The sequence below is a fragment of the Monomorium pharaonis genome, chromosome 1 (genome assembly GCF_013373865.1).
Source record: "Monomorium pharaonis isolate MP-MQ-018 chromosome 1, ASM1337386v2, whole genome shotgun sequence".
Taxonomy (NCBI): domain Eukaryota; kingdom Metazoa; phylum Arthropoda; class Insecta; order Hymenoptera; family Formicidae; genus Monomorium; species Monomorium pharaonis.
Genome location: NC_050467.1, coordinates 31,500,374 through 31,523,181, shown reverse-complemented (window position 1 = coordinate 31,523,181; position 22,808 = coordinate 31,500,374).

Here is a 22,808-nt window from a genome sequence, read left to right as displayed (position 1 = left end):
TTTCAGGAACCCCAGGATTCGTCGTTGGATCACGTGCAGATAAGAATCAGGTAAGTATTCACTACACAGTATTTTTGGTTTTGTTTTCACAATAAATAAATAATTTATTAATATTCGTAACACTTAACCTATTAACAGCACTCCCGTACGCGTCGCCTTATCACATTTGTTTCGTTTTGGTAGATGTGCTATTGCACTATGAACACTTCCCCGAACGCGTCGCTTCTTCACAATCGTTTCAATGATAGCGCGTTTTAGTCGTTCGGCACGAAGCTGATTATGTATTCCCGTCGCCTACTCGCATTCAGCGAACGGTCGCTGCCCTATTGGTTACGCGGTTGCGCTTCCGCGGAACTTGTGTATTTCGCTATATCTTTCCCTAATCGCGTGTTAAAACAGCGCGGAGATGTTACCCGTAGCGGTTTCGGGCTTCAACAAGCTGGTGGGGCCCCTCTGCGTCCCAATTTATACCGCCGTGCCCCTCCGAGCTCACGCAGTCACGCTCGACCAATCAGCGTTCGGATCTTCGTTCTCCCGACTTCTCGGCCAATGGCGTGCTGTGGTGTGTAGCGGATGGTAGGTTGTCCCCTCCAGATCGTCTCCACCAATCCTGGCATGCGTGGCAGTGTCGCTGCTCGAGCTCCCCACTCCTCGCTCATGGACCAATGGGCTCATTCGATCTGTGACTGTGGCGCTTGCCACAGCTGCTTTCTTATTCGCACAAAAAGTGCGTTTAGGGCATTAAAAAAAAACTTTTGGTTACCTGCGATATGCTTAAAAGCATGCTGCAATGTAAATGCGGCTGCACTTTTCGGTGCCACCGCCTGCACTTAATCTATTTTTTTACAGAAGCTGTTCTATCAACTTAAAACTAACTTACTAGCTATAATTAGACTACGTTACAATAAAGAACATGCAAAAGGCATAAGAAATTAGGAATGTAACATCCAAAGTAAACCTTGAAACCGCCCAGAGGGGACCCCGAGACCGAGGAGCAGCGGAGCGAGCCGGAGGGTGCAGCAGAACTGAGGGAAGCGACGACTTCTACCCCAAAGACCACGCGACCTGAGCGGACCGCGATCCGAGCGACCAGCGTTCGTTTGAAAAGGTTGGGCGAAGCAAAGTCGTATATAGATAATAAATAGCGCAAGGTAAAGTCATGTTTGACGCGTTAAACCACCTTATTCTTTTTTACACTATTTTAATTATGAGTATTATTTTAATTTTCCTAGTCGTAAAGTACGATTTAATGTTTAGTTTCGCGAAATATAAAAACGCGACTAAGTTATGTTAAGCGCGAGAGAAATCGCGTAAAAGTATGTTTAATTATTAACATGCGTGATAATGTTAAGTTCACGAGAAAATTCATTTTTTAGTTTTGATAGCGTAAAAAGCGCAAAGTTTTCATTTAAAGTTATTTACAAGCTTACGGATTAATACCTATTCGTTTCAGGCATAAAATATGCCAGAGCTGTCAATTCAGTTCTTAACTTATCATTTTGTTCTTGTTTTTTCAAGTTTATTTCGTTTAAACATTTCTTTTCTGGTAGCGTACGCGTTTTGTATGTATTTTATCATCTTATAGTTCTATATAGCGTTAGAATTAATTTTAAGTCATTTCATGTATTCTGCATATAAGTACGAAAAGGTGCAGATGGTGGCACTGCAAAGTGCAGATGCCAGGTCAGGTTTAAAACCTATTAAATTCATAAAGTTAGATAAGGTACAGATGGTGGCAAAGTGCAGATGCCAGGTCAGGTTAAGACCTGATAAAATATATAACGTTAGATAAAAGGTACACAAAGTACCGAAACCGCACTTCTAAGTGCGATAGTAAACCTCAAACAGCGAGAAGATGTCTCATTGGCTGAAGGATCAGTGGAGGGGAGAGCAAGAGTCTACGCCAGCTCGGAGACCAGCCATTGGCCACAGGACGGCAGTGGGAGTGAAGCGGGAGCCAGCGAGCGACGCTATCACCCGATTGGTCAGCATTTCTGCAGCGAAGCTCTACTCGACGTTGATTGGCCGAGACGTCGCGGACGCCCCACAGGATATAATGGGGTACAGCGATACCTCAACAGCCGAGTCTAGCCCAGATTTCGTTGGGAAAAGACCTCCGCGACTTTACTTCGCGCATACGGGAAACGTCGAAGACCAAGTTCCGCGGGAGTGCACTCGCGTTACCAAAAGTGCAGCACCGAATGCGAGTAGGTGCAGCAGGACGATTTCCTGCATTCGATGCGATGATTAATCGTACGAAATCCGTTCACGACATAATATTGGCGTCGCGTCCGGGAACTTATATTTTAATCAGAGACGGAAGGGTGATGAAAGTTACGTACACGAATGTGAATAAAGCGTCGCGTACGGAAGTTGTGTTCTTATAGTTTAAGTGTTTGTTTAATAAATTTTAACAGTGTTTAACAAAATTATAACCTATCTGGTGATTCAATACTTACCTGCAAACGTACCTGCATGTGATCCACGACGACGAATCCTGGGAAATCCTACAAATACAAAGCGTTCTATTACAATCCGGGAGCGAGGGGTTTTCGTTCTGAAATTAAATCTACTTACCTGAGCGTATTCCTGGAAGGACGACGACGAATCTTGGGCAGTCCTGGCGAAGCAGCAGCGGCGGCAGCAGTACCTGAAAATAAAAAAGGGAACATTAGTAATAGTGATACGATTCGTTAAAGTGAAAGTGTCCTATCGATATCCTGAGTGGATTACTCATCTTGGAAGTGTCAACCGCCTTCAAACGGCAGACGCGGGTCAGGCTGAAGTATCCCGACGGCTGCAGAACCTTGCTTCTTACTTGGTTAAAGGAGCTGGCGACCAGTCAGAGACGCGAGAGCGGTTCTTCCAAAAGGTTTGTGATTTTATATTTTTCCTGTCGCGAATCCTTTTTTCCTCCTCACGATTGAGATCGGTTACAACCTTATCAAAATAAATAACAAAAAATAGTATTGCAGTAACTCTTCCTGCAGTTCATGCATTACTCATAAATAATACAATAAAATAAATCAACACGAGCATCCGTAGCTCGATTCGCATGATAAACAAAAAATTTACTTGTTTATATAAGTCGCGCTAACTTACGAACTTTACGCGCGTTATTTAGGCTATGTATGAAGCCTAAGACTAACGTATAGTGACTTATTTTATAAATCCTTATATCAAAAAGAAAAGGAGAACTTGCCGCGATCTTATTTCTACGTCGCGATTTCTATCAAACAATGAAAAGTGCTTTAAGCTTAACCTATAAATTCGTACGCAGTTCGCTTTTTATATCAGACCACGTATCGACAACGAAAACTATAAAGTTATATATTAAATGAAAATCATAAACTAATAATATAATAATGAAAAAGTTAAGCAAGATAAAGATATGTTAGACTAATGAATAATAATATAACATAAAATAAAAATAAAATTTTTAGGAAATATAATTTCTTAACTCTACGCTGTTTGTTCCCATTTCTCTGGTTTCTCCGCGTAGAGTTTTTTTCCTTGCATACGCTGGAGCCTGACGCTGGTCGCTCTGAGGCCGCTCCACTCCTTCCCAGGTGTCACTGGGAACGCGGGAACTGCACTCACCAGCTGCGCTGCGCCTGTGGATGTTATTGGCGTCGGTTCGGCTTGGGCGTCCCCTCTGGGCGGTTTCAAGGTTAAGTTGTGACCGGATTACCGAATGACGTGACTCACGAGTTTGGACAAGTAAAGACTCACAAACCTTTCGTTGCAGGTTTTCACAGTCGCCAGCCTCTTTATAACCTCCAAGAGGCAAGGTGTGATGTCCCGGAATTGTCGCTCTGCTCAGGAACGCCGGAACGCACGTCGGTGTTGCTACCGTCGGAAGGACAGCTACCACTAACTGGATTATATCCCAGAGGAAATTCACAACACACGAACTTCGAACGAACTTATTATTATTATTAATCCTTTCTCTTTTCTTTCAGGTGCCGCCGTCGTCCCAGGATCATCCAGGATCGCCTTTTGTCGTCCCACAGGAACTTCGCCAGGTAAGTATAATTTTTATTTTCAGGTTTACCCGCGGTCCCGTTTGTTAATAGGATTTCTCTTTCACAGGGTACCCGGAATCTCACGAACTCAGGAACGGACACGCTGTCTGGTGGCGTTGTGTTCTGGTCGCCCCTGGAGGTCGGTCTCAAAGTTAGGTTAGGGTTAGGTTTTTTATTTCTCTTGTGCTATTTTTATTTTCTTTTTTTTTTATTGTAGGATTTTTATTTTTGCGGTTTAGAAGAAAGGTAAGTATTTTTTCTATTTTATTACGTTATCCTGTTTCAATAAGACTGTGTGTCGATACAAAAGTGCTGTATTTTTGAAGAACGGTTTTAAACAAAGGTGCTGTGTGCTTGAAAAAATTGAGTGTTGTATATCTACAAAGATTGGGTGCTGTGCGTTTATTAAGACGGGTGCTGTGCGCCTGCGGAAAGTGGGTGCTGTGCGCCTGCGAAAAGTGGGTGCTGTGCGCGAAAAGTGGGTGCTGTGCGCCTGTAAGAATCGGCTGCTGTGCGCCTGTAAATATCAGGTGCTGTGCGCCTGTAAATATTGGGTGTTGTGCGCTTGCAAGAAACGGGTGCTGTGCGCCTATAAATATCGGGTGCTGTGCGCCTGTAAAGGTTGGGTGCTTTGCGTCTGCAAAGATCTGGTGCTGTGCGCTTGTATAGATCGAGTGTTGTGCATCTGTAGATTTAGTGAATTAAAATAAAATAAAAATGCTTGCAAAAATAAATAAAAAAATGTCTTTAGTACAAAGAAATATTATTACTAATGGTTAAATTGTGCACATATGATTCATTTTGAACTGCTTTTAAAAAACTATTCGGATTATAGACATGTCAAAACGTGGCGAATGCAAATTCCTGATACGATACCATCTATGCCAGAGAATAAGAAACATATACAAATTTTAATTAGTATATATGATCCACTAAATTTACATTTACATAATTTAAATAAATCGTTGAATGGACATTGGGTGTGTTGTTATTATGACACAAAAAAAATATTTATCTATGATTCATTTAATAATAAAAAACTGCACAAAAACTATGAACAATTTTTGAAACGATTATTTCCATTTTTTTGTTTTGATAAAGAATCCGTTAAATTTCCTCCCGTGCAACAACAATTGAATTCTAATGATTGAGGGGTTTTTGCAACAGCTTTTGCTATTTCATTATTATTCAATATTAAACCTGAAGAGGTAAAATATGACCACAGTTTAATGCGTTCGCATTTAGTAAAAATTTTTGAATCTAATGTAATTGAGCATTTTCCTCAAGATTTAAAATATGGTTTTTCTCAGAAGCTGCTTCCACTAGCAGTAATAAGAAATTAAATCAACCACTAAAAAATTATGATTCTCAATTTAATGATAGATTACATAAAAATTATTTAAAAGAGGAAAATATATCAATTGAGCATTTTTCTCCAGACTTAAAGTATGTTGCTCAGAAAGTAGACCCATTAATAAACGTAAAAGAGATTAAAGCGATTTGTACAAAACGCAAACACGAAGAACAATTGAATCTGTTAGAAAAGTCATGATTCTGAAATAAAACATGTTGATAAAAAAAAAAACGATATCAACGACAAATGATGTTGTCGTTAGAACAAAGAAATATCATTGCTAAAGGCAGATGGTTAAATGATTTGCATATAGATCATTTTAATTATCTTTTAAAAAAATATTCAGATTATGAATTTCGAATTTGTCGAAACATGGCGAGTACAATTAAAGAATACTATACAACCCATACCGACAAACAAAAAGCATATACAAATTTTACCATTTACGTTGTTGGGAACACATTGGATATGTAGTTATTATAATACAAAAAAGATATTTATTTACGATTCTCTAAATGGAAAAATGTTGAGTGATTGTCAGAAACAATTTTTACAAAAATTGTTTCTAACTTATGACTTTGTCAAAAATCCTGTCACATTTCTTACTGTGCAAGAACAACCGAACGGTAGCGATTGTGGTGTTTTTGCAACAGCCTTTGCTATTTCATTATTATTTAACATAAATCCCAACGAAGTAAAATATGATCATAGTTTAATGCGTTCACATTTAATAAAAATGTTTGAATCTAATACAATTGAGCATTTTCCTCAAGATGCAAGTTATATTCTTCAGCAAGTGCTTCCCTTAGCAGTAGTAAAAGCAAAAGATACTGAAGCAGTTTGTATACGTGAAAAACGTCAATATGAAAATGAACAAAGCATATTAAAATCAAATGTTCAATTAATAGTAGATGTAAACGAAGATGTTAAAGATAATAATGTTAATAAATCTTTGGAATATCAACATTGCTCAAAAGTAGAAGATATTAAAATTAATAAAGAGAATTCAGAAAGTTATTGTATTAGTAGAAAAAGAAAGAAACAGTATGAACAGAATTCAGAAATTAACTGTGCTGTAAAGCGGCGTCGATATTATCAAAATATTAAAAAAAATCGCGCTAAACAAGTTGAACGATATCACAAAAGTAGAGAAGAAAATTACGCTAAACAAGTTGAACAATATCACAAAAGTGGAGAAAAAAATCGCGCTGAAAAAGTTAAACGATATCACAAAAGTGGAGAAAAAAATTGTGTTAATAAGAAATATCGGTATAATCGGAAATTAGAACATAATCGACTTCAGAAGCAATGTCGTTATAAAAAGGATTTAGTAAAACAACGTAAACAAAAGCAAAAACGTTATTTAATAAATTCTCAGTGTGAACGACAGAGACAAATACAATATTCTGATCGTAAATAGTTATATAACAAACGATATTATAACAAAAAGCTTAAATCTAATGCCATAGAAAAAAATATTGGTCAAAGTATTATTAAAAAATGAGAAAAGTTTTGGTCAAAAAATTACATACATATGCGTAATCCTGTAACAATAACAGATATTATGAATAAACTGGATATTAAAAATAAAATTGAAAGACGATTAGAAGCTGAAAAGATTTTGCGTTGGTCTATGCATATTAGAAATAATTATATTCACAATATGTATAAAATATTAGCTGTATTGAAAAAAAAGGCTGAAGTACACTTAACTCTCGTTACTGAGTGTTTAACAATTAATGATAAATTACATGCGTTATGTGGTATATCGGGTCATACAGCTTCTTCCGAAAATTATTTTATCGATTCTACATACAGTGAACAAATTATTTCATCGCAACCTTTGATAACAGACGTGAAAGGTCAAATTATAAATGTATTACCGTTGGTAGAAACACAAGCTAAAAAAACATGGTTGTGTAATACTTCATGTAAAATTGATTCACTTGTAATTGATCGTCATAAAAAATTTCTCGAAGCAATAAATACATGTACTTTAAAAAAAATACCAGAACTATTACGCAAAGTTTGTCAGAAATGTACAGTAAACAATTTAACTAACAAATTAGGTCATACACAGGCTTGTTACATTAATCCAAATCTTTGTAAAGCGATGTCTCTTTCTATTCAATTATTATCATCTCATCTTCCAAAGGTGAGATTTATTAAACGTTTGATTTATCGAATGAAAGCAGACTATCGAAAGTTAATAAATGTAGAAAAGGCTTTAAATTCTGGCGATATCGATACATTAAATAAACTTATAACTTTGGCACAAGATCGAGCAAATATGTATAAACATCGTCAAAGTTTAACTGATTTAAGTGATGATGATATTATTTCTAAATATAGCAAAGCATTTAAGGCGTTGACTAAACGTTCTATGGACACACCTCGATATGTTTGTGTTTCATGTGAGAGACTTTGTTATAAGAGAAATGTATCTGAAATTAGTAAGGTTAAAACACAATTAGATATTCCAATTTGGAGAGAATTAATGGCACATATAAATAATCAAAATATTAATCCGCACTACATATGTCTTTATTGCCAAAGAAAATTCCGTAACGGATTAATGCCTGCTTATTGTGTTTTAAATAATCTATTTATACAAAATGTTCCCGAACTAATGTCGTTTCTTAATTCATTCGAAAAAATGTTAATACAAAGAGCTAAAGCATTTCAAACTGTTGTTAAAATGGGAACTGTGATGAATAAAAGGTTGCTTCATAGACAGATGGTACAGAAAGGAAAAGGTAGAACATTTCATTTACCATTACCATTAGAACAAACAATGAACAAAATATGTTCGAAAACTGATGCGATAAATAAAAACAATATAGAATTGTACATTTTGATTAGAGGTATTCCAACAAAAGCAAAAATTATTTGGGAAGAAATGGTAAATCTTAAAAAAGTATTTGATGCTTTGGTATAGTTAAAACGTAATAATCACCTTTATAAACATATTATACTGCCAGATACTTGCGATGGATTATGTTCGGAAAAGAATGTAAAATTTTTTGAAATAAAGAAGACAGACAATAATACTGAATTTGTATCGGATAATGATGATAATGATGGTACATTATTGAATTCAAAAATTGAAATGCAAGAAACAAAAAATAATGCAGAAGCTATTGTTTTAAATCTTCAAGGTGACGCTATGTTAACTCAGGTCACCGATGACAAGGATAGTTATTACGAACAGTATACCATTTATCCTTTATATGAAAAAAAAACACGTGAAAGTGCTAACGCTTTGTATCAAATGTTAAAAATTGAAGAATTACCCTTGGATAACCGTGAAAAATTTTTTGATTTATTGTGTTTTCCAGACTTATATCCTTTTGGTGTAAATGGACAACATGAAACTACACAAATTAGACTTTATGAACATGAATATATTAATTGTCGTTTGACTTCTAAACATCCCCAATATAGATTGAATCAACAATATTTGTTTTATTTATTACATAATGTGAATAATCGTCAATTAAAGCGCGGTATTTATCAGAAATTGAATGTAACCAATTTGCAAGATTGTTATACGGCTTTGGAATATTTACAAGCAGTGCAGAAAGATTTATTGGAGTTTGATTTGAGTACGATATTTTCTACTCTAAGAAATACGGCACAATATTGGCGTAGACCAAGATATGATTTAGAATGCATGATACAACATTACGGACCCGCGACATGGTTTTTAACGTTGAGTCCTGGTGAATGGATGTGGGATGATTTAGGTCAATACATTCGTGAAGTAAATGGTTGGTCTACCGATTCGTCTTCCACCAGTGCTCTCGTTGCTAGAGATCCTGTATCAGCGTCGAGATTTCTCGATGATAAGTTTAGAGCAATGATTGATTTTATTTGTTCCGAAGATCATCCGATCGGAAAAGTTACACGTTACTTCTAGCGACGAGAATATCAAGGTAGAGGAATACAACATTTTCATATGTTAATTTGGATTAAAGATGCACCAATTATTGGTGTATCTTCTGAAAAAGAAATTTCTGAATTTATTTTACGACATGTAACTTGTAAAATGCGAGATAAAAACATTTCTCCATTATTATATGAGCGGGTTAATTCATACCAACAACACAAACATAACGATTATTGTCTTTGTTCTAAGAAAATGGGACGTAAAGTTGGTCGTATATGTCGTTTTGGATTTCCTCGCTCTGTTACGGATATGTTATGTTTAAAAGATGTTGTAAGTTCGATAGCAGGTAGGAAACAGTTAAAGTCTAGAAGGCTTTATGATCTTCCTCGAACGGAGAAAGAGGGTTATATAAATGATTATAATCCCCCTACTCTTACTGCATGGAAAGGAAATATGGATATACAGTATATTGGAGAAGATTCAAGTACATATTTATTAATATGTACAGGGTGTTGCACTTGACTACAGTGCAGTCTAACGGGTTGCATATCCGTGCGGGTTGCTATTCCGTCGATAAAAACGCGTGCCGATTTTATCAATGAGTGCGTGCGCGGAGAGAGCGGACTAAGTAGGCATGCTGTATACAATCCGCAGCCTGCGCTTTGTCAACGCGATTGTGCTAAATCCCTTTTTTAATGTAGTAATGACGAGTTGAGAGAATAGCGCTTAAAAGTATTTTGAATCTAGCACAGTTCGAAAGAAAATAATACTGCATGCAAATAAGATAATCAATTTGAATACTCGCCGCAGCAATATTGAATGATAATGTCAGAAGCGAGAAGTTACATGGATTTTTCTTCTTACTTTGTACGCCTGCAGAGATAATTTTAATTAATTTAAGATAAATAATAATTTAAGATAAATTTAATTAATTTTTCCATAGGTCGAACTGCACGTTCATAAGTAATAACAAAATAGATAGCATAATAAGTATTAGCAAAATTAGCAAGTTCAATAAGTTAATATATTTTTTTAACTAATAAGATTAAAGTTAATGGCTTATAAAATTAATTTAGTTAAGTTAATAGTTACATGAACAGAAACTTGGTTAAAGTTATTCAGTTAAGAGTGAATTAACTCAAGTTAAATTAAAAGTTAATTTAAAAAAGAATTATTAATATTACATTAAAAAGTTATAATTTATATAAATTAGAATATCAATACAATATAGATTATTAAATATATTTAATATTTTATCTGTAAATTAAATCCATAAATCTAAGTATTTTCTCTTCGTAGAATTTTATCTTCTTCTTTAGGACGATTCGTAAAAACTTGAATACTATAAAAGATTTGTAACTATAATGCACATTGTTTATCTTTCCATTGAAATAATATGTATTATAGATATAAATTGTGAGGACGTGAAAGCCACAGTGAAGATTGTGCCAGTTATTTCTTTAAACTTTGCTTTGCGTGTCATAGATGCAATCTACATATCCCAGCAACATAAAATAACAGTCATAAGTGTTAATTGTAATTTAGCATTCAACAATCTAACCGTACTATGACATGTCGGATATATAACAGTTATTGTGTGAGCAATCTGTTTTAATATGTCTATGCTCCGCTGTAAAGGGAAAGTAGATATAATTAAGGAAGACAAGTTTGGCGTTGTTGTAAATAAACATGTAAAAATTAATTAAATTTATCTTAAATTATTATTTATCTTAAATTAATTAAAATTATCTCTGCAGGCCTACAAAGTAAGAAGAAAAATCCATGTAACAAATTGATTATCTTATTTGCATGCAGTATTATTTTCTTTCGAACTGTGCTAGATTCAAAACACTTTTAAGCGCTATTCTCTCAACTCGTCATTACTACATTAAAAAAGGGATTTAGCACAATCGCGTTGACGAAGCGCAGGCTGCGGGTCGTATATGCCTACTTGGTCCGCTCTCTCCGCGCACGCACTCATTGATAAAATCGGCACGCGTTTTTATCGACGGAATAGCAACCCGCACGGATATGCAACCCGTTAGACTGCACTGCAGTCAAGTGCAACACCCTGTACATAAGTAAGTATGTAAGTAAAGCAGGTCAATGTGAATTATCTGAAGATATTCTTGATTGTAAAAATCAAACAAATAAATCAATAGCGAGCTGTTTTTGGAATATTGGATTACGATTTTTAAATAATAGGGAATGTGGAGCTCTTGAAGCTGCTGATACATTGCTAGGTATTCCTTTATATGGAACTGATCGAGATACGACGTTTAAATGGTTGGATACGAATCAAATACGATATAGAAGAGTCAAAAATGTTAAGGAAGTTGAAGCTCTCGATGGAGATTCTACAGATATATTTTGTGCGTCTGTAATAGATGACCATTATCCACATAGACCGAAAGAACTTGAATCGATGTGTTTGTATGAATTTGTGCAACGGTATGATATTACGAAAGTTAAGCCACAAAGTAAAAAAATTAAATATTACAAGATAAATAATGGTTACTACCTTAAACGGCGACAACGTGGACATCTCATTACTCATTATAAATATGATGTTAAAACGCGGCCGGAAAATTATTTTTTTTCATTACTTCTTATGTTTCAACCGTGGCGAAAAATGGAAGATCTTAAAAACAGTTGTGATACTTATGCAGAATCATTTCATAAGGTAAAATTACATCTCGTCGAAGCATTTCAGTATCATGAAAAAATGGAAGAATTGAAAAAAGCAATTGAAACTGTGAAAAAGTTGGTTCAACAGCAGATCGACGAAAAACAAGATCTGTCTCAAGATGATCCTGATAATCCGATAGGTGTTCAAAATATTCAAACTGGTGAAGCAATGCAAGATTTTAAAGATCTCGGTGATCACGAAGAAGAAATCGATATATCTGAAATGATTTCAAAATTGAATGCAGATCAAAAAAGAGTATTTGATACAGTTATTAATACCGTGTTAGATAAAAAATCGTTATTACGACTATACGTTAGTGGAGAAGGAGGCACTGGTAAAATTTTTTTATTAAAACTATTAAATGCTGGATAAAATAAAATATTAATAAAGATACTGCAATAGCAGCGCCCACTGGTATAGCAGCGTTTAATATAAATGGTTTGACGGTACATAGATTACTTCAATTACTCGTTGAACATGGTTCTATTCCTAAGTATAAACAATTAGCTGATCACGTATTAAAAATTTTACGAGCAGACCTCAAAGATGTTATTCTTTTTATAATTGATGAGATATCAATGATATCTAATTTGATTTTATTGTATATACATTTTCGATTATCTGAAATATTTGATACTATTGATTGTGATGATGGTTGGTTTGGTCGAGTGCATATTCTTCTGTTTGGAGATTTGCTTCAATTACCTCCTGTACATGAAGATCCTGCCTTTGTAGATTTATTAAATGTAAAAGTTAAGAAATTTCTTGCTTTCTTAAATACTGTTAATTTATGGACTACTTTATTTGATTACGATGAATTAATGATCAATATGCGCCAGCAAGGAGATGGATGTTATCGTGAGTTACTTTCGAGAATTCGTATTGATTTACTGACAAAATCTGATTGTGAGATTCTTGAAAAAAGAAAAAATCTCTTTTATAGGTAAATCTTTCGAAGCAAGATTAGGTAAATTGTGTAATTTTATTGATAATTTGCCTTCTGATACTGTTTGTTTATTGCCTACTTGTCATATGTGTGATGTTCTTAACAATGCAATGTTAAGTCGTATTGCTTCAAAGGAAATATTATTAATTGCTGAAGATGAGATTGGATGTACACCATATATTAAAAAAAGAATAACAAAGGTATTGGCGGATAATGATGATGATAATAGTAAGACAGCTGGGCTTTTCAAACGAATTATAAGTAAAATTGGAGCGAAAGTTATGATAAGACGTAACATTGATGCCAGTTTAGGCCTTGTAAATGGCACAATTGCTACAGTTATTTCAGTTGTGCAAAATCCATCTACGGATTATGTAGAAAAAATTAAACTTCTTTTACCATCTGATTTGGAATATTTTATTGAAAGAGTAAGTGTCAAATTTCAAGTTATGGAAAAAGCATTTGTTATTAGGAAACAATTTCCAATATCTTTGAATTAAGGTATTACCATTCATAAGGCCCAAGGATTAAGTTTGCAAAATGTTGTTACGGATATAGGTAATTCTGTATTTAGTTGTGGTCAGATTTATGTTGCATTATCCCAAGTGACATCTCTGGATGGATTGCATTTGATTAATTTCGATCCTTCGTGTGTAATAGCTAGTGAAGAGGCAATTATCGAATATAATCGGTTAAAACGAATACATAAACCAGAAGAACAAATTATTACTATTTCAAAAGAACGATAACATAAAGTTCACGATACGCCATGGACATTATGGAAGACAATTACTTCCGTTCAACAGTCGGATCAAAAAATTCGACGTAGTACTGCTTGTTGGATTCTACGTGGTTTTCAAAATACTGACAAAGTTTCATGTTATGCAAATGCTGTATTGCAATGTTTATTTCATTTAAATATTATTAGAAAACAATTATTTAATTCTGATAAATTAGATGCTTTTTAGTATTTTAGTTCATCGATATGAAAATGGAATACTTAATTTAAATACTTATGCAATACGAAAATACTTAGGAGAGTATTTTTCAATTTGTATTAAACGAGATGTATTCAATTTTCTTACAGCTCTTTGCACAAAATACGATTTTATAAAAGATTTGGTAGAGCATCAAGTTATTCTTACTACTCGATGCAAGTTATGTAGTAATACAAAAGTTGCTACGGATAATAATGTTATTCTTTCAATTCCTGTTAACAATTTAAAGAAAAAAAGTTTTAATCTTAACGATTTATTAAATATATCATTTTCACATTGGATTGAATTACATGATAAATCATGTGAACGTTGTGAAGGAAATGAGTTATTATTTAAGAAAGAAATAAAATTGACAAAACAGATACCCAGCTAACCATTTGCTGCCAAATTGTCAGCAAACTGCTAAAAATTTCTTGCGGAATCAGGCTACCAAAATCATGGCCTACTGTGTCCTCGAGTGCGCCCCAATTGCAAGCAAAAATTGTTATCAAATCTTGATATCAAATTGGGTGCAACACCAGAGCAGATCTGTCACTAGCAATACAATGACAAATTGTGGCGACTAGAGAGTTTCCTCTCTCGTGTAGCTCAGCGCCCGTGCCTACGCGGCGCTGTAGTCTTCCGCCGCCAGTCAGATCCGCTCGGCCCGCCATTACGAATAGTCGCAATTTTTGTACTCCTGCCGCGTAACGCTACATTAAAGAGTTATCGTTTTGTTACAACTTGTGAGTGTTAAATTAATTGCTGCCTGCCCTTCTTTGTACTGATGGGAAGTCGTAGGCCTCCCACCGGTTTGTGTAAGTGCACATGAAGATGCGCAAAAGCCTACACTGGTGACCCCGACGTGATCACCTCGATCACGGACGCAGCGCAGCAGCGGTTTCATCAGGAGCAAAATTAAGACGCCGGACGAGTCCATCTCGGCGCGGGAAACGACACCGGCCGAGCGGATCTCAAATCTATCCTGCCGTTGGCGGAGCTACCACCACAGCAGGTTGACCGCACGCCTCATCATTACGAAATCCGTCCTCCGACGGTCGTGCGCGAAGCACGCCTTCGGCATCTCCTGAAATCCGTCCATGGCCACGCCAACGTCGACCGACGCGGCGCAGAGGCAGTCTGGGCCGCTGCCTCTAGGACCATCTTCCCGGCTAGACGTCATCCTCGCAGCGTCGACCACCGCTGGACGCTGTTTCGTCACCTCCCGGTATTTTATACCCATATCCTTGTTACCACGCGCGCGGTTCAGCGGTCGGCGATCGTCATTTAGTTTTTCTTTTCTCTCTCGCGGCCATTGTCTTGTTACCACGCGCGTGGTGCACGCCCGGCGAGCGTCAGTTTTTCTTCTTCGCGCGTCCATTATTTTTTGTTTGTTTTTGTCACCACGCGCGGTGGTGCGGTGCCACCCGTGTGCGTCCTGGGGTAGGTGAAGTCAGCTGCGTTTGTTTTTATTCGCGCGGCGTTGCGTCGTTTCACGCATACGTCATTTGACACTCGCTTGCCGTGTATCGTAGGATTAGCGTCGATCCCCACGTAGAGTAACCACAGCGACGTAATTATAATGTCGATCGACGAAGAGCGAGCGGTGCAGGCCGAGCTCGCCTCGCTTCGCGACGAGATCACTCGTCTTCGGAACGCGCAAGATGTCCAACGGGCCGTCGACGTCGCGGCGCCTGGGAACGTCGCGGTGTTATATCGACAATCAAAGATAGCGAATTTCTGTCGCGATAATCCGGCAATTTGGTTCGTTCAGGCGGAAATAACCCTCCGGAACGCGGAAATTAGAAATTCAATTACGAAAGCGGATTTTATCGCCGAGAAATTGGATATGGAAGCGCTTCAGACCGTGCAAGATTTGTTGACAGCGGAGCCGCGCCCCGTGGATGTTTATGAGCTGATGAAAGCTCGATTAATTGCTACATACGGTAGCTCGGCGGAATCGCGCTTGCGTCAGTTAATTAAAGGTCAGGTTTCGACCTGCGGAAAACCGTCGTTAGTTTTAACCCGCCTGCGTGCCTTGGACTCCGGTTGCTCAGAGGAGGTCTTGCGAACGGTCTTCCTGGACCAGCTACCGGCATCTTGTCGAGCCGTTTTAATGGTTTCCGAGATCACTGACCTCAATAGATTAGCGGTAATGGCCGATAAATTCGTAGAGGCTTCTGAAGCAGGAGCAAGCAACATAATGGCGGTCGCCAAGGTTGCACCACCCAAAGGGCGAAATCGCGGAAATTCTACCGCCCCACTTAGCATGGATGAAAAGCTGGAAAAACTTACCAAGCAGCTTCAGTCTCTGAGCAGCACGGTGGCTAAGTTGCGTAGAGATCGCTCTACATCGCGCAAGCGTAGTAGTTTTAAGGAAAAGAGCGATGATGCACTTACGTCTGACAAGCGGTCAGGCTATTGTTTTATACATCGTAAATACGGCCAGAAGGCAACATCGTGCCGTAAACCCTGCTCTTGGGAAAACGAGTCGAGTTCGGTAAACTAAAACACCCTCCCCGCGCGGAGACGGTCCGGGACGAAGGGTTGACGCAGAGCCGTCTCCACGTTTACGATAAAGCTACCGGTCGACGTTTTCTAGTCGATACTGGTGGGGAGATATCTATTCTCCCCGCGACTCCTCGCGATAGACAAGCTCCTTCCGAGCTCAAGCTGTTCGCAGCTAATAACACGAAAATCGACACGTTTGGTGAACGCTGTCTCACCTTGGATTTGGGTTTGCGTCGGCCCATTGTCTGGACTTTTCGCGTCGCTAACGTGCCGTTTGCAATCCTTGGTGCGGATGTGTTGACACATTACAAGCTGATAGTAGACTTGCATCGGCGTCAGCTTGTAGACGGTGTCACCTCTCTCTCGACTTCCGGTCGTGTGATCAACGTGCCTGTGATAAAAATCTCCATGGTAGACAGGCAGTCCAGGTTCGCGGATATTCTTTCGGACTTCCCTGAAGTCACCGGTTCCGCGCAGTCGGCTTCACCCGTCGCATGTGATGTCGAACATCACATTATTACTTCCGGTCCTCCCACTGCGGAGCGTCCTCGTCGGCTACCCCCCGACAAACTTAAGGCAGCTAAGACGGAAATTAAAAGGCTCATGGAACTAGGCATTTGTAGGCCATTCAGTAGCCCGTGGGCCAGCCCGGCTCATCTAGTTCGTAAGAAGAGCGGAGAATGGCGTCTCTGTGGTGACTATCGTCGCCTTAACGCTATGACCATACCGGATAAATACCCTATTCCGTATTTGCATGATTTTTCCGCCAACTTGTTCAAAAAGAACATTTTCTCGTCCCTCGATTTGTTCAAGGCTTATCATCAGATTCCGGTGGCCAAGTCCGACGTTCCTAAAACAGCCGTGATAACGCCGTTCGGTTTATTCGAATTCGTTAGCATGATTTTCGGGTTGCGGAACGCCGCGCAAACATTCCAGCGTTATATCCATCACGCTTTGAGGAATTTAGAATTCGCCTTTGTATATATCGATGATATTCTTATTGCTTCCTCTTCTGAGGAGGAGCATAGGGAGCATCTACGTATTGTTTTTCAAAGACTTAAAGAGTTTGGTTTAGTTGTTAACCCTTCTAAATGTATTTTAGGTGTCCAACAGATAACGTTTTTAGGCCATCTTGTTGATAAGGAGGGGATCAAGCCTTCTCCGGAGAAAGTGGCCGCAATCAGCAATTTCCCTAAGCCCCAAACGGTGGCTGAATTACGACGTTTTTTGGGCACCGTCAATTTTTACAGGCGTAGCCTACCGCACGCAGCTCGCGTCCAGGCACCCCTACACACCTATCTTATCGATTCTCGCAAAAACGACAAACGCGAGATTGTTTGGACTCCTGAGGCCGAAACCGCGTTCGTTGCAACAAAGACAGCTCTGGCTAACGCCGCGTTATTGGCTCACCCTGACGCGTCCGCTGACACACGTTTAGTATCAGACGCTTCTGATTTTTCTATGGGAGCCGTCCTCGAACAGAGTTCTTCAGCTGGGTGGAAACCTCTAGCTTTCTTTTCCAGAAAGTTCACTCCAGCGCAGAGAAACTATAGCGCTTACGACCGCGAGCTTACCGCGATCTATGAATCCATTAAATTTTTTCGGCACTCCCTCGAAGGTCGAGAGTTTAAGGTCCTTACTGATCACAAGCCTTTAGTTTACGCTTTTAGTCAACGGTCAGATAAAGCCTCCCCGAGGCAAGCGCGTCAGTTATCTTTTATAGCTCAGTTCACTACCTCCATCGAGTACCTTGCGGATTCAGACAACGTGGTCGCTGATAGCCTTTCGCGTATCGAAGCTCTCCGCCTCCTTGTTGAATTCGAGTTAGTCGACCTGGCTGCCCGGCAGAAAGACGACGACGAACTCAAACATCTGTTGAATTCCGGTTTCTCGTCTCTCAAATTAAAGAAACTCATCTGGGGTTCCTCCAACACAGAGCTCTACTGTGAATTGTCTGGAAACGCTATTCGTCCCTACATTCCGGTATCTCTTCGGAGACAGGTTTTCGATCTTTTTCATAACCCCGCGCATCCTAGCGCTAAAGTAACGGATCGCGTCATCCGGCAACGATACATTTGGCCTAACCTGCATCGTGACGTCGCTCAATGGGCGAGCAATTGTATTGACTGTCAGCAGTGCAAGGTGTCTCGACACGTTAAGCTCGAACCCGCGCAGTTCACCGCTCCGGACGGGCGTTTCGACCATGTCCATGTGGATATTGTTGGTCCATTGCAAGCAAGTAGAGGGTTTAGTTACTGTTTAACTATTATCGACCGGTTTTCGCGTTGGCCAGAGGCCATTCCCATCGCGGATATTACCGCCCAGATCGTGGCAAAGGTCTTCTATGAGAATTGGATCGCGCGTTTTGGCGCACCCCGTATACTGACTACCGACCAGGGTTCTCAATTTGAATCCCAACTATTCTCATCCTTGCTTAAGTTGATTGGTTGCAGACGCATCCGCACAGCGGCTTACCACCCTGCTTCCAACGGCATCATTGAACGTTGGCACCGTTCCTTGAAAGCGGCCATCATGTGTCATGACTCACCTCAGTGGACGGACGTTCTACCTACTGTGTTGCTCGATCTGCGTACTCACGTACGTTTAGACACCAAGGTTTCTCCAGCCGAATTTCTCTACGGCACGGTTCTGCGAGTCCCCGGGGAATTCTTTCTCCAAGAGGATTTCACACCGGATCCTGAAATATTTGTTAACGATTTCCGACAGCACATGCGTCGGGTTAAGCCTGTTCCGGTCGCGCACCATCATAAGAAGCGTGCATTTTGCTTTAAAGAGCTTTTGATTTGCTTGCACGTTTTCATTCGTAAGGACAACGTAAAGAGGCCTTTGAACGAACGTCCTCGAACGAACGTCTGACAAAGTCTACTCCGTAGAAGTGAACGGCAGAGCGGTCTCTGTCTCCGTAGAGCATCTTAAGCCTGCACACCTGCTACCTGGAGATACCGATGAAGTTCCTACGTCGAGCGGCCTACTGCGAATGACCAATTAGTTAAGCCTTCGTTATCTGCGAACCCCCAAGAATGTCTTAAAACCTACTCCGGACCAAAGAAAAAAGTACAAATTAATGTAGATAAATAAGTTTATTCAGCATTATTAGTTTTAATTTAAACAGTTTGCATTAACTTTTAACATCACGTCGCGTGAACCATTGTAATTACTGTTCCGGCAACGACCGTTCTTCATGTACTACATTTAGTATTAATCTGTATTTACTTTTAGTCCTAAGCAGCGTTAGTTTACGAAGTTTTGTATACCCCCGTCAGCGCAATACTTATTGTGACTTTATGCTTAAGACTGTTGGCGCATAAGCCGTGGACTTAGCGATGATCTGTATTCATAAATGATGACAGATTGGCGACAGATTTATCGAATCTTTTCATTTCTTCTTTCATCACAGTTATAATATTATTTGAGAATCGATGTAAGCAATCTCCTGGGAAGATTTATTAATTCAGGAGTAGAAACAGATTAAATAATTTACCCAACCCTCTCCTTAACATTTAATATTTCTTATAGAGGGCCCTCTAAATTTCTTTGTAGTTAAATCTCACTCCAAAAAAATGAAAATACTACCAGTTCTGTATCATAAAAGTATAATGTGGCGGTCCTCCGTCACATCCTCCGTAGGTGCAGCGAAGGAAGATAATTTTTGCTTACCTTAGTCGCGCTGCGAGTGGTCTTTATGTAGCGAGTTGACTGCATTTTACTCCCAAGAAAGTAAGCCGCCTATCGACGGTGCCGCACTTTTTATTGCCAATTTGACATTTCGACAGATCTGCTGCATTTCTGGTATCAATCTGTCGCGTACTTTGACACACAAATGTTGTTGCATTTCTACAAGCAATTTGCTGACATTGTTTGCACTTTGGTGTTTGTCGTCAATCTGTTATCAATACTTTCAATAAATCTGCTCGCAGTTCATTATTATTTTGTCATGTATTCTGATGACAGACGTTGCTAAATATTTGCTGAATATCTGCTAATAGTGTTTGCAATGACAAGAAATGTTTCTCATTTGTCGCCTTTTTGGCAACAGAATCTGTTGCCAACATTTGTCACAGCAGAAATGGTTATAGGGCTAGTTATTATATGTTTAAGTCTATTTTCATTACAAAATGGTAGTTTAGTAAAAGTACCACAAAAATTTAATTTATGTGCTATCCCGACAAGTAAAATATTAATAGCTGGACAAGTATATAAAGTTATTAACGCTATATTTCATCATGGTTCATGTATTGAAAATGGTCATTTTACAAGTATGTGTAGAGAAGGATTGCGTAGCAATTGGATTGAAGTAGATAATGTGCAAGTTACAAAAAAACAATGGCCTAGAGGTGCTAAAAATATTTATATATTATTCTTAGAAAAAGTTGATAATAAATAATATTTTTAATTTTAATGAGAAATTTTGCGAGTATTTTAATTTATTAATTGATAGTATTATACCGTTATATAAACTTTAACTTCTTAATAAAATTTTTATTAAAGAGAAAGTTTTAGAGTGTACCCTTAAGTGATCTATAAACATCACAAAATGCGTGATATCCCAATAAAATTACTTTTTTAAAAAACGTAAAAAAAGGCGCCAAGTGTTTGGTTTTTCCTTTATGCAAAAAAATTATTGGATGGTTCAACCTAAATAATATAAGGAAAAAATCACAAATTTAAGATAAAGCTTTTAATCAAATTCAATCTAAGTGGTATATATTTTTGGATGGTTCAACCTAAGTATTATATACTAAATGTGTCAAATTCAACCTAAGTAATATATACTAAGTGTGTCAAATTTAACTTAAGTAATATATAACAAATTTACAAAATTCTAGATAAAACTTTTGATCAAATTGAACCTAAGTGATATATGGAACAGAAAAAAAGGGTGTATTTCCGAAAAAGTGAAACCTCCGATCGCGCTGAAATTTTAACCAAAGCTTACCCTTGATTAGAAAAGAAAGTCCCTAAAAGGATTTTCACCGAAAAAGCTTTATTTTTCCTTTATCACTTCCTAAAGTTGCAAACATTTTTACTGTATATCTGTGACAGTATTGATTTTAGAGAAAAAAGTTTCAAACAAAAAATGAAGCTCATAAAAGGCTCTACAAAAAAGGTTATATACATTTTTTACGTAAATCTATTATTTTGGCAGTTATAATAACTGTTATGAAATAAAATAATTTTAGGGGGGGAGAAAAATGGCGGAAGGAGAAGGTTGGTTGAGTGAGTCCTCGCGGTTATAAAGAGGTGAATTAGTGGAAAGGAAGTGAGGAATGATGTGAGAAGATATGGAGGAGGAAGAGAAGGAGGAGGAATAACCGGGGCATTGGAGGGAAGCATGAGACGGTAAGAGGAGAAGCAGGAGAGATGGTGAAAGAAATTGGAGCAGGTGATAGTGAAGAAATGGAGAGTCGGTGGAAGATCGCGAAGCGCAGGATCGGAAGGAAGTGGAGAGGCGGTCTGGACAGATGGCGCAACGGACGGAAGGATTGAGCAAATAGACGGATGCGAGATATCGATAGACGAGGAGAAAGACGGATCGGTGGAAGGAACGAGAGAGGGAGAGGATTGGCAGAATAGGAGATATCGAGAAATCGATAGGTCGATGAGATGGTGATTGGTGGAACGAGAGAAGGAGAGGATTGGCAGAATAGGAGATATCGAGAAATCGATAGGTCGATGAGATGGTGATTGGTGGAGAGTGCGAGAGTGGACAGAGGGAGAAGAATCGAACATCGAACAGGAGTGGGGAGAAGGGAAGCACAAGGTGACGTGAATTGAAATGGTGGTGAAAAAGGAGGTGAAAAGCGAGAAGCGGAACAAAGAAAGCAGAGAGGATAGAGATAGAGGAAAAAAAGTGGAAGACAGGAAGATGGAAAGCGGAGAGCTGAGGAAAATTAGAGAGGAATTGAGAGGAATAAGAGAAGGTATTGTGGACTTGGTGAGGTTATGGAGGAGTTGGATAGAGAAAGAGGAAAGAAAGGGGAAAGCTGGAGAGAAGAGAGAACGGAAAGAGAGCAGAGGGGAGGAGGAGACGGAGGGACAAGAAGAGCAGGGATCAACAGAAGAGAAGATTGGAAGTAGAGAATTCAAGAGGAGAGAAAGCGGGGACAAGCAGAGGGACAGCAAGGAGAGGAGGGAAGAGGAGAGAAGGAGGAAGGTCACGGAGGGGGAAGGAGAGGTAAAGGAGAAGGAGATAAAAGGTGAGAGGAAGAAAGAAGAAGCGAAGAGCAAGGAAAGGAGGTCGGATGGAGGAGAGGGGCTGAGGATCAGAGGAGAGAAAGACGAGGAGAGGAGGGAAGATAGGAAGATATTTTTTGTGCGCAGTAATTGTAGACAAACCGTTATTTTTGAAAACATTATCTTTGTGATAATTTTTTTAAATATCAAATGGCTCTCTTA